Genomic DNA, 12,366 nt, shown 5'->3' with positions numbered 1-12,366 from the left:
TGGGGACATCACCTATGTCTGGAGCACTTGGATATCCATCATTTTATATATGTTTATTTAAGTTCTTAGAACATGGGCCTGGCATCGATACTTGACTGTCTTGTCAAAGTTTTTGCCAACTTGTAAGAGAATGAGGAAAGAGATTATGGTCAGTACTCCAAGTTCAGAATTCTTCCTAAGTTCACTGTTTCAATCAATGTCAAGCTAACTTTTCCAGCCTATCGCCAGGTAGAGTCATGCTAGGTTTAAGGGGAAAATAAGCAAATAAAATCTTCTGTCTGATCTGCCTGGATGAACCCAAGTCTTGGCCCCAGGAACTGCCCCCCAGGAAGCAACCAGCAGACCTTGGTGCCGAAGATACAGTTAATAATAAATTACAAACGTGGCTGGAGCAAATATGGGGAGACCCTGTATTCCTCCTCTCAACCCACATGCTCACTCCCTGGCCCTCTCTTCCCCATGGGCTTAATTGGCATCAAAGTGAACCAAATTCGATAAAACATTTCCCTAAGCTAGATGCCAGTTCAAGGGTTCATTCTCATTCATTCTCTTTCTCTTCCTCCTGCCGAGCAGCTGATCAGAGTCGACAGAGGAACAAAGGGGGCAGCATCTCAGAGATTCATACCTTGTCCTTTTCCTGTTCCCCTGTTGTCCAACAAAACCCAAGACCCCCAAACTCACGGAGGCTTGATGAAAAATGGCATTTGAACCGGATGGGGCTTGGGAACTAGCTCATTCGTTTCCAGGTGTCCCAGAGGATATCATCTCAAATGACATGAGGGCACAGAGATAAGCCCTGGCCTAAGCAGGATACCTACACTACAGTGACCTGGCAGAGGGAATATATTTGCCCTGTGACTCACACATTTGAAAAGCATCAATGGAATGATGGCTAAATGAAAAAATAGATAAATGAATGAAAAGAAGTAAAAATGGAAACAGCGGCTTGAACCTGAAATAGTCGGTTTATTTTCTAGGCAAGGGGTAAATAAATACCACACATTGGGTAGCTTAAAGGGCAAAAATCTGAGAGTTCCAAAGCCCACACTTCTGAGCGGAAGCTTGACCGCTCTCCTTGATTTGCATTTTTGTGTATCTTCACATGGCTTTTCCTTATCCAAATGCTCCACTGTGTCTCTGTACGCAGTCTTCCTCTTACAAAGGTACAGTCCTGCTAGAATCTGCCCCAAGGGTCCTGTTTGAATTTCTTCTTTTCAAACCTCAGCTCAAGTAGGATCCTGTTCTGAGAAGCTGGGAGTTAGAACTTTAGCATGGACATTTGGAGGGAGCTCAGCTTAGGCCCTAACAGCTACTCAGCAATCTACTTGGTCATTTGAGAAGTGTCCCCAGGGGGAAAGGAATCTAGTTCAGAAGTTAATAACTGATGCCATGACTTTTGACCAGGACCCTCAGAGAAAGAAATGGAAGCTCCCAAATGGAAGTCTGGAGTACAGGCAGGAGGGCAAATCTGTAAAGCCACTCTTCTCTTCCTCCCACCAGAAAGCAACGACGAAGGCACCGTGTAACCAAGCCGACTCCTCTACCCGGAGAGGTGACATCAGGCAGCTTTCGCGGTGTGCCACCCCAGTAGCAGATGATCACTAGAAAGAACTCCCATCCTGCACAATTAGAAGCTACCATGGACACCCCAGCATGGGCTTCTTTCTACTTAGGTCAGTCTGGATACCCTCATCCCTACCAACAATGAGCCCCCAGTATAACATTATTTTGGGGGCGATCCATGCAGTCATTTGTTAGCAAATTGGTTTCATGTGTCCCTTTCTATGCTGGAGAGCTAAACAAGTAGCCTTGTTTAGGGGTGACATGCTGCCTGTGTGATTCCCTCGCTGGCCGCAGGGTCTCAGCCAGTATTCTGAATGGGTTTGCAGAGTACCTGCTCTACAGGTGTGGAATTCCACACATCGTCACCCCCACGGATGGTCCTGAAGAGACCCACTTCCCTTCTAACAAATGGTATTGGAACAGACCCTCGGACCCCTAGTTTCCTAGGATGAACAACATTGCATTAAACTGTTGAGTCTAAACTTCTTACTTCCTAACCCTCCTGTCTTCCTCTGACCCTTTAAGTGACCAGCTCTGCTCAGCTAGAGTCACAGATAGAGAGCTCTCTGCACCTTTTCTAGCCCTCTCTCTTCCAACTCTTTAGTTAGGAACCCCATGCTAGCACATGATGTTTGCAGGACGGCAGTGAACACAAGCGCTGGCCCTGTTGTATGTGTCTTGAGCTTCCAGAATCCATGTACTGCTGGGTTTTGACCTCCCTTTTATTACCCTGAGTGACCCTCCTTACAAGGTTAACTGCATCTACGCCAGACATATCAAGGGAGCTGAATGTCCCCTTTCTTTAGAGAGCACACAATAAGATAAGAACAGGGCCCTGATCACCTGATGGCTTGCTAAGGTCACACATCCCCTCTGACCTGCCTGCCGCAGTTAAACTTTGGCCGAGGGGAGATTTAAAAAATGTACTAATGGATACATTCAACTTATTTTTACAAACTGGGTTTTGTGATAGTAGCAGTTTGAATCTTAGCCATTAATCCTCCGTGACTTCATATTTCAGGCTTCGATAATGCGTTCCAAATGTTATGGGTCTTGAGTTTCAATGAGGCCTGAGCTGATAGTTTCCTCTCTAGGAAAACCAGAATGCTAAAGTGTCTCCTTGTTACATTTTCTGTGTTTTAAAGATGTTTCTCTTAAGGAAAATAAACACCCTGTGGTATTAAGCATCAATCAACGGAGCCATAAAACACATGTAGTTGCCTTATTTCTTGTGCTTATATGCTGTCAATTAAGTTGAGTCCAGCTAGCCTCAAATTTTTGAGGGTTTCCGAAGAACAGTGTTTTGCTCAGTTCACCATAAGAAATAACTCCCGACTCAACTTCCTTATGTTGTTACTTTCCAAACATAGAGATGTCTTCAGAGGTAGCAAAACAGTTGATAAACCTTTTCCTTTACATATTCCTGAAAGCAGATTTTATTGTATTTACATCTTGTCCAACTCTTTGGTTTGTTTACTTGCTTTTCTCCTTTTCCCCCCTCTCTTTTTTTGCATTGCACATTCTAGGAGGCCACACTACCTCTTTCTACCTCTGTGGTATGTCCCCTGCACCTTTGTGGCTCTTGAGGTCCCCAAAGAAATGATTCTTAAGAGCAGAGGGTTAATATTTTCTTTTGCTTCTTGTGATTCATGAATTAGACATTGCAGGGGAGCAGGTAGTTAGTTTTATTTCGTGTGTGTGTGTGTGCACATACGTGTGTTTTTAATATATATTTGAATAGAGAGATATACCAATTGCAAACTCTGGCTTATGTTATATTTTAAAAGAAGGGGAAATTGGGATGACAGAAATCTTTATGCTATACACACAACCACAAAGCAGATCATTTTAAAATAGCAGTTTGTCATTCAAGTATCTTTATCTTTGCCATCTACACTCCATTGGAGTTTCTACATCCAGGGAATCCTGGCAGATGAAGAGTTTCAGTGTTGATTTTTGTTTAACACTGAAGCGTACACAGCTGTCTTCATGTCTGGGGCAGATGAGTAAATTGAAATTCTACTGAGGCTGGAGGTTTTCAAGGTCTGGGTCCTGGCTGCTCCTGCTTCCTGCAGAAAACGATTGTAAAGAGTACGAACAGTTGTGCTAAACCCTTGTGGCCTGTGGGAATCTTGCCCAGAGAGTGAATGAAACAGATTTAGAAGTAGTCATAAGACAGGCCCCAAGCTTTTGACTCTTCAAACAATTCTATTGCTCTTAAGCTGAAGCTATGTGTTCAGAAGAGCAAGGTACCTACTTCACTGTACCTCTCTTTCATGTTGCCTTTTGATCAAAATAATGCTAGAAGGTCACTCCCTTGATCTGGTTAGCATCAAGATAAGGTCAGGCATTAATTAATGTTGAATTGCCCAAGAATTCCTATGGAAATGCATATGACATCTATATTATAGCCTTAATTAGCTAATTAACCAATCAATTATAATGATTAATGTGATCATAATGAATGTATGGCAAATAGTTATTAATTCCTAGCCTTTCCAAAATGAATACATTAATCACAGTTGAATCTATGGTTTAACGCGGGCGCTTGATTGTCATTCTGAACTCTAGGTGTGATATAATAACTTACATCTGCTCAGAACTTTCACGATCTATCAAGTACTTGGTCACAAATTATCGTCTTGTTCCTTCACAACAAGCTTGTGCATCACTTGAAGGAGAGCGGGTGAGTAAGGCCCAATTAGTCATGATTTTTATCTTCCTAATTTAGTTAGCTATACTCAGCCGTAGTCCCTAAATGTTAAATGGAAAACTCCAGGATCCATTCATAATTTTAAAATTCTATACAGTTCTGAGTAGTGGAATGAAATCTCCACCCATCCTAGGGTGGAAATTGCGTTTGTCCAGTCTGCCTGTGATGTTTACATTATCTGCCTTGAGTTAGCACATCGGCTACCACAGTTTCACAGTGCTCGTGTTCATATTCAAGTCTTCCTTGTTCCACTTCATTTTAGTGACCTCAAAAATCACAAGAGAAGCAACACTGACCACTTTATTACAGTATACATATTGTTATAATTATTTATATTATTGTGACCATTTGTCTCTTACTGTGTCTGAATTTATAAATTTAACTTTAACATAGTAATTACATACAAGAAAAGAATAGTTATGCGGAGTTTAGTAGAGCCAAAGCTTCAGGCGTTCAATGGTAAAACTGAGTTTCAGAGTAATTCAAATCACGTCTCAATAGCTCCCATTTTTCTCTTTCTCCCTTTGAATATCTCTTGCTACAGACATAGTAGATCTTCAGAGGTCTAGAGTTTCCCCAGCCCTCTCCAGGCCTTTTGCTGTATAGCTCTTTCGGTGTTTCCTTAGAAAACTAGCCAGTGTGTCCTCATAGCAGAGAGGGGGAGGGAAGGGAATTTCACCTCACAGCTGAGGGAGAGAGGGGTTGTTGAGTCACTTAACAGAGGGAGGTGACATTGCCACTGTTCCCACTGTGCAGTGATGAGACGGAGCAGGGAAACACTGCATGGCTTTCCTCCTCACAAACCACACTGAGTCCAGTTTCAAAGACGTGGTAGCCAGCAGCAAGCATAGCTGTTATATATATATGTGTGTGTGTGTGTGTGTGTGTGTGTGTGTGTCTACATATATGTATATATACGTATGCATACGTGTGTGTGTGTGTGTGTGTGTGTGTGTGTGTGTGTGTGTAACAATATATAATTCCAATTCAAACCAAGCAACCAACCCAAATAAACTAAAGGTCTTTGGAAATTCTGTGCCACGGCTTGGCTATCACATCCTTCTCTGCTACTGCCCTCCATCAGCAAAGTTTTGTTCAGAGAGTCTCAGAACTGTCTAGTTTCGGTGTGCTACAGAAGCATCATTCAGGCCATCCCCACTCCCAGCCTCAGCTGGCCTTGGGAACATCTGTTGCAGGATCCCAATTGCTGCATGGCCCCAGCTTGGGTATCTTGCTTTTGTCTAATGCCTGGTTTTGATGAAAGTCATATGTTATGTTCAAAGACCCCTGCTCAGCTCAGCCTCTGTGTGCCCTTATGTAATTAGTTTGTTTAAACTGTGTCTGATTATGTCAGGTCTTGACTGTGGCCCTAAGTACAAGGTTGTAATAGGATATACCTATTAAACAGATGTCAGGCTTTAATGTATATGTTTTGAAAAATCAATTGGAATTAAACTTCCAATAACTACTGTAGAACAAGAAAAAACATATCTCCTATACTAAACAAAGCAATGTGGCCTCTTACTGGTTTCCTTTTATTTTTTTAAGAAATATTTTGTTTTATTATTTGACAATTTTAATATGTATGTACTGTATTTTATCATATTTACCTCCCCACTGCCAATTAGCCTCTCTCCAAATGCATTCAACTTCTACTTTCATGTCATAAAAAATGCACCAAGTTTAATTAGAATCGCTCACATGTGATAAGTATGGAGTTACTGACTAGTTCATGGGTCATGGGCAACTAACCAGTGGTTACATAGCTTAAGAACAATGACTCCTCCTTCCATGGCAACCATTAATGGCCAATAGCTCCTCAGCTCATGAGTCTCTCCCTCACCCATGCCGAGATATAGAGGGACTTAATTACAAGTCTCATGCAGGTGACCATCACTGTGTGTGTATGTGTGCATGTGCAAGTGTGTGTGTGTGTGTGTGTGTGTGTGTGTGTGTGTGTGTGTCTGTGATGAGTGGTGATGTCACATCCAGAAGACAGCATGTCACAGCACTCCTCACCATCCTCTGGATCCTGGATCTTACATTCTTTTTGTCCTTTCTTCTCTGATGTTCTCTGAGCCTTGGGAAAGCAGTGTTTACCAGAGATGTGTATCCGAGTTAATTAGAAAAAGAATCTAGCAATTCCGGTTCCTGGTCTCCCCGTCACCAGGTATTTTGATTTGATATAGAACTCAGACAACTGTTTAAATGGTCCCATGAACACGATGATCTATGACTATGACTGACTGGCAGCCATAAGTACAGAAACAATCAGGGATTCTCAGTGAGAGACAACCAGAGGTGGTTATTTACTGAAAATCAATTTATTACTACTATAGTGCTCCATTTTAATACTTTCACTTATTGTTCAGCCATTGACTCGTTGATTGATCTGTTCTTTCCTTCTTCATTCTTGTTTTATATATACATACATATATAATATGTATATGTATGTATGTACACACACACACACACACACACGTCCTGACCTCCGGGTAAGTGTAGGTTCTCAAAACAGAGTGCATTAGGCTATGAAAGATATCTTCCTAAGGCATACTTTTGCTATGAAAAACATTTTCTACCTTTTTGAAAATAAAGAAACCCAATGTTTGTTCAAGGTTTGGTTCATACTATGTGCTATGTGTGCTATGTTTGCTTTTTGTCATTCAGCGTCTTATAGGAGTCCTAAGAAAGCTCCTATAAGTAGTCTCCATTTTACGGCAGCAACACTGAGTTCATACAACTTAAAACATTTGTTCACTATTCTTCAGTTAGCAAATGCTGGGGGTGAGGAGATAAAGGACATGTAAAAACAAATCCATAGGTAAATACACCGATGGAGACAAATCAGTAGACCTAATAAGGCAATTCTGATGATGGAATCGAGGATAAATAAGTCATCATTTCTAGCTCTCCTGTGTAGTGTTGAGGAGACCATTGCTCTAGCTTAGGAAAATGGAGCGAAGGATATTTCTGTCCAAGTAGACAGGTAATCTAGGGATCCCACACAATTCTGACCTGGTGGTTCTCAGGTGGAGCATTGGGGCATGCGTGGAGAAGGACCTAAGACCATTCCAAGCTACCAGAAAGACTTAGAATTAAGCTACTTACAAAGTCAGTGGGGGCAGCTGAAGGCTTTCGTGTGTTGTCACTTAGTTCTGAAATGGAGCCCTGTCACTCACTCCAGAGGAATGTGCAGCCTTCACCTTGCTCAGTCACTTCATCTCCACATGTCACCTCTTCGACACAAATTATCTCTCTAGTTCTGCAATCCCTCCTCTCGTCCCCTTGCTGCTTTTTAACATCAGCTGTTGACTTATCTTCCTCTAATCTCTGCCCAATAGACTCAGCCTACATTGTGAGCAGCCTTAACTCTCTTCTGCAGTTTCAGTGATCATGGCCTATGACAGCTGTGATCTGTGGTCCCCAAGGCTACATTCTCCATAATGGACATCACAGCCTTAGTGTTTCCTTGCTCAAATGTCAGTTGTTCTTCATGGATAGCACGTATAAAAGGAGGAAATACTGAAAAGCTATTTAGAATGAATGAAAACACAATTTGTAGAACTGATCTGGGAGGAAGTACAATACTTAGACCCAAATATAGCTGGATAGGTTGAAATAATGATCACAGTTTACATTTTAAATACAAATGTTTACCCACTAACCTACCATTTGACTTTACTCCGGGGGCTGGAAGGACGAGGCTTAATATCAGCAGCACATCTGAAAAATATTCAAGTGGCCCCTGCATTGGCTCACTTCGGGGAAAGATAGTCCAGAAGTCTCAGGACACTGGGTCCTTGTAATCAGGATTAACACTCAGAGTGCAATTGGCTCAGAGAGATTAAAATGCCCAGTGATGGGCTACTGGAGAGGATAAAAGAACGTTCTCTGTCTTATCTGAGAACATCTTACAGGAGATGAATACTACAAAGGACCCTTCTCAGACAGGTATTCAGAGAGTATCCCGTAGAAGGGAACCTGGACCAGAAGTGAACTCCAAGGTCAGAGATCACGTGTGGATGAGCTGGTGATGAGTTTAAGGGAGAGTTTGCTCGAGACAGGGATCGTCTTTTTATGATACAGTAGAGCAGAGCCTTGCTCCGAATCCCAGATGCCCCCTGTTTGCTGCATCTACCAGCTGTGATTCCTGGAACAAAAAAGGTAGTTCAAAGTGAAGGAGGGCTTCTCTGATACCTAGAGAGGCCACTACAAACACGGAAAAGTAAAACCTAAGGGGACAGTGTAACAAAGAATGCCTTTCCTTTAAAAGACCAGATAGATAGTCTCATCTTTATGAGCCAGCTAGTCTCTGTCCCAGCTAGGTAAGACTGCCCTCTATGTTCATGGCTAAGCACAAAAAGAGCAGAGACAACACATGCACAGGTGTGTCCAAGTTCGAATAAAACACAGCTTGTGTAGAGGGGCACCAAGGAAGAAGTTGACCCAGGAGTCCAAGTAAGACAGCTCCCATTTCAACAGATTTTGAGCATGTTGAAGGTTTGCACTAATGCTCTTCAGAAGAGAATATAACTCTAAATGCAGACTGTCTCCATGTATACTGGAGACTAGTGGGACCCTCAGAAATATTCCTCCACAGACAAGGAAACAAATTATGATGCTTGCCCCAAACCAGAACCATGTGTTAGTGGTCTTTGCATGCAGAATGTGGTCAAATCTGCTGATCATTTTATGTCGATCTCCATTTTGAGAACATAGATATGGTTTCCGACAAAAGTTTCCCAACCTTTGTGGCTTTGATTAAAGCCCGTTTCTACCTGACTCCGAGCTTTCCTTTGAGGGGTGTGGAGTCCGTTCCTCTCTTAGACTAACACGCGCATTATGAATTCACTGTCTGTGTCAGCAGGCTAGCGTTTCCAATTTCACAAATGTCTCTTCTCTCAGGAGCTGAAAATGTTCTCAAAACTGTCCTGAAAGCAAGTAATGCTTTCGGTCGTTGTCACCTCCATGAGCAACACGCTGCAGCTTTGCTTTCTGACTTCATTCTCCTGGTGACATTTTTCACACAGGCTCTGACAGAGACAGCAATTATAAAGACATCCAGGTTGGCATTCAAGGATTCTTGAAGTTAACAAATTGTCCGTGGATAAACGACAATGAAGTTGGCAGCCTCTGCATTCCTCATGAAGTGTGTGTGTGAGGAGGGGAGCAGAACAAAGCTAGTGAAGAGACTCCACTCATTTCGGTGGGAGGCCGTTGGAGTCACCCCAGTACCGCCTTCTTTGAGAGGTGTAATCTGGTTCAGAGCATCTGCGATAGGGAATTCCCTACATATCTGAAGGGTCAGAGAAAACCAACGCAATATATTCAAGCACAGTACAGTTTCTTGGTTGGCTGTCAGTACTCAGGTGCAAGGAAGACATTTGATCAAATCTAATTCTCTCGGGGATATTCGCCATTTACTGGCTTTCACTGCCAACCTCCGGGAATTCAGGGGCAGAACTGAGCCTAAATAATAGGGAAAGTGTTGATCTATTTAAGAAAGGACTTTCTTAAGATGGGAGTTGTCAGTAGAGGAGAAGCGCACATTGGATAACAGTACCCTGATGCATTCTTGCGCCTACCAGGTTCACTCTCAGATTGAAGTAGGCGTGTTTTAATAAGGGAGGCTTTGCCAACCTTTTGGTCTCCTTCTGTTGCTCTTCCATCTAACTGAAGTTTAGAACCTATACTCTGTGTGTCGCTGTGTAAATCCACTTTCCAGAGACATAAATAAGGAAATCAAGAGGCTTAGAACTTCTCCAAGGTCTCACCACCAGAAAATGTCATGAATAATCTATAAATATTGGAGAGCACAGCCAACCAGTGTTGGTCTTCACTTAGATTATTAGATCTGGTGCCTGGACTGGAAAGACTGATAAGCCCCTAAATTGTTAACCTGATCACCACAAACTCATTTCTCCTGATGATATAACGATTCTCTGGGATGATGGCTGGAGGGGCCTTCGAGGATTCTCCTTCAAATGGGGGAACTTGGAGGGATTCTCTTGAGCTTTCTGATTCAGTTCCTCAGTCATACTTCTGAACATAGAAGGCTTGTGCCATCCCTTCCTCCCTCCAGATCCCTGGCCCCGGTCAAATGAAAATATGAGAGATTCTGCTAACCAGGTGTAAGCGCGAGTTAGGACAGACCAGGAGAGGAGGAGAGTGAGGATGTTGGGCAAGAAAGGCAGCGGGAGGTCACAGAGCTCATACAGAATGAAGACAGCTCGCTACAGCCAAGAGACAGAGTGACATCTCTCTGATTCAGGGCAGAATGACAGCATTTGTGAGGGGCTCCTCAGAATTGAGATGTTGTGTCTTACTAGGGTGCCATGTGTGATCACTCTTATGCTTACTTAGAAGATAAGGGTCAGAAATGGAGCCCAGAGCTAATGAGAGACAGGGGCCAAGATTCAACCCGAGTTCCCAAGCCTCAGAGTCCAAGGCCAAGAGAATGTGCGGCTGGGCCTCCTTGTTTGAGCAGAGAAGATTCCAGGGCAGTTATCACTTTGAGCATCTTTCCCAGAAATCAGTACCAAGAGTGTCACAAGTCATGACGGAGTTCCGCTGGGTGGAAAACAGAACTGAGTACGGGTTATCTCTGTCGGGGTAGGAGAGCTGCTGGAAACAGCACAGGAGCAGGCGTGCTTTGTCAAATATCCAATCCTGACCCAGGGACTTGCGCTAAAAGACACACAGTACATGAGACCTGAACACATATTGGCAGTCACATGCTCAGGATGATGGGCTCAGACTTCCCTGTCACCATTTCCCTAGTCTCAGATAGCATGTACCTGATTCCCCAGGCTATATACCTCCACCTTTAGTATATCACCAGGCTTTCCAACATCACTCCCTCCGTTCCATCAGGTCCCAAGGCCTGCCAGCTACACCTGCTCACTCTGCTTTCTCCATCTGGGAGCAAGCCCAGACATTTTTTCTCTGTTTCTACTGCTGGGTTGCTAAATGTTCAGGAAAAAATGTCACACAAGTGTAAAACTGGCAGATTTTCTGAATGTACAATCCCAGTCTGTCTATACTTCTGAACTTTGAGCTAACCTAACTAATGGGTAATAATAAGCTAATGGGTTTCCTTGAATTCTTTTCTACTAACTACTGGAGGCAGGTGTGAGGGATGCGGGATAAGATAAAGAATGGCTTAGCGGTTTACTTGAGGGTTGTATGCAGGTGGTAAATGTACTGCTTTGTATTAATGGATGATATCACCATGCAGAAGGATTAGTAATGCCCAAATTGGCAGATCTTGTCCCCTGGAGTTTCTGGCTCTCGAGGTTGGGAATGGATCAACTGTCTACAAGTCTAATAAGCTTCCAGTGGATGTTGCTTCTGTGAATGGTAGTCTGTGTTCTCGTGTTCTTACCTGCTGTCGTAGATGAGCAGGGTTTCTTTTCCTTTCCACGATGAACCTCTCCAGTCAAGGACACCGAGCACTTCCCCCTGAGAGACACATACAAGGTACCCTGGGTCCAGGCTATGGACTCGGTCTTACTGACTCAGTAGAGAACAGCTGACTTGGACCTCGGCCTTGCAGAATTTCTGCTGCGTGTAAGAATGAGTACAATTGTGATTAACTTTGAATTAGATGAAAATGCTGCTAACAAGCTAATAAAAGGGAAGCCACTACAGGCGTTATCCACACTGTGCTAGAATAAAAAGGCAGATACTGAAGCAGCCAGATAAACAGTCAATCAGTCTCTCCAGTATTGGGACAGCTAGAAAGAGTTTGTCTTCTTCCCACTCCAAGGAAGTGTGTTTTTGTCCTTTTGTGGACCAGTCTGCAGTGCTTTATGGATGTCAGCTTGTTATCCAACTAATAGAGTCGTCTGCATCTCAACTTCACATCCTTTTTGAAACATTTCAAGGAGACTCAACCAAAACATAAGAATGAAAGAAAAAAGTACAGGAAGCTCGGCTGGGAGATACAGCCATCACTTTTGTCGACTCTTAAATCACTTGATCTTTTAGATGCCTTGGCTCCTAAAGGAAACTCCGAACTCTGCAGACTTGTCCCCCAAAGAGAGGAGCGCAGGTGGGGGCAGCACAGGACCAGCACTAGGGGTTTC

The sequence above is a fragment of the Microtus oregoni genome, unplaced genomic scaffold, assembly GCF_018167655.1.
Source record: "Microtus oregoni isolate MIOR12 unplaced genomic scaffold, Mior012 000020F_ref0000438, whole genome shotgun sequence".
NCBI lineage: Eukaryota > Metazoa > Chordata > Mammalia > Rodentia > Cricetidae > Microtus > Microtus oregoni.
Note: the sequence above shows the minus strand (reverse complement) of the source record.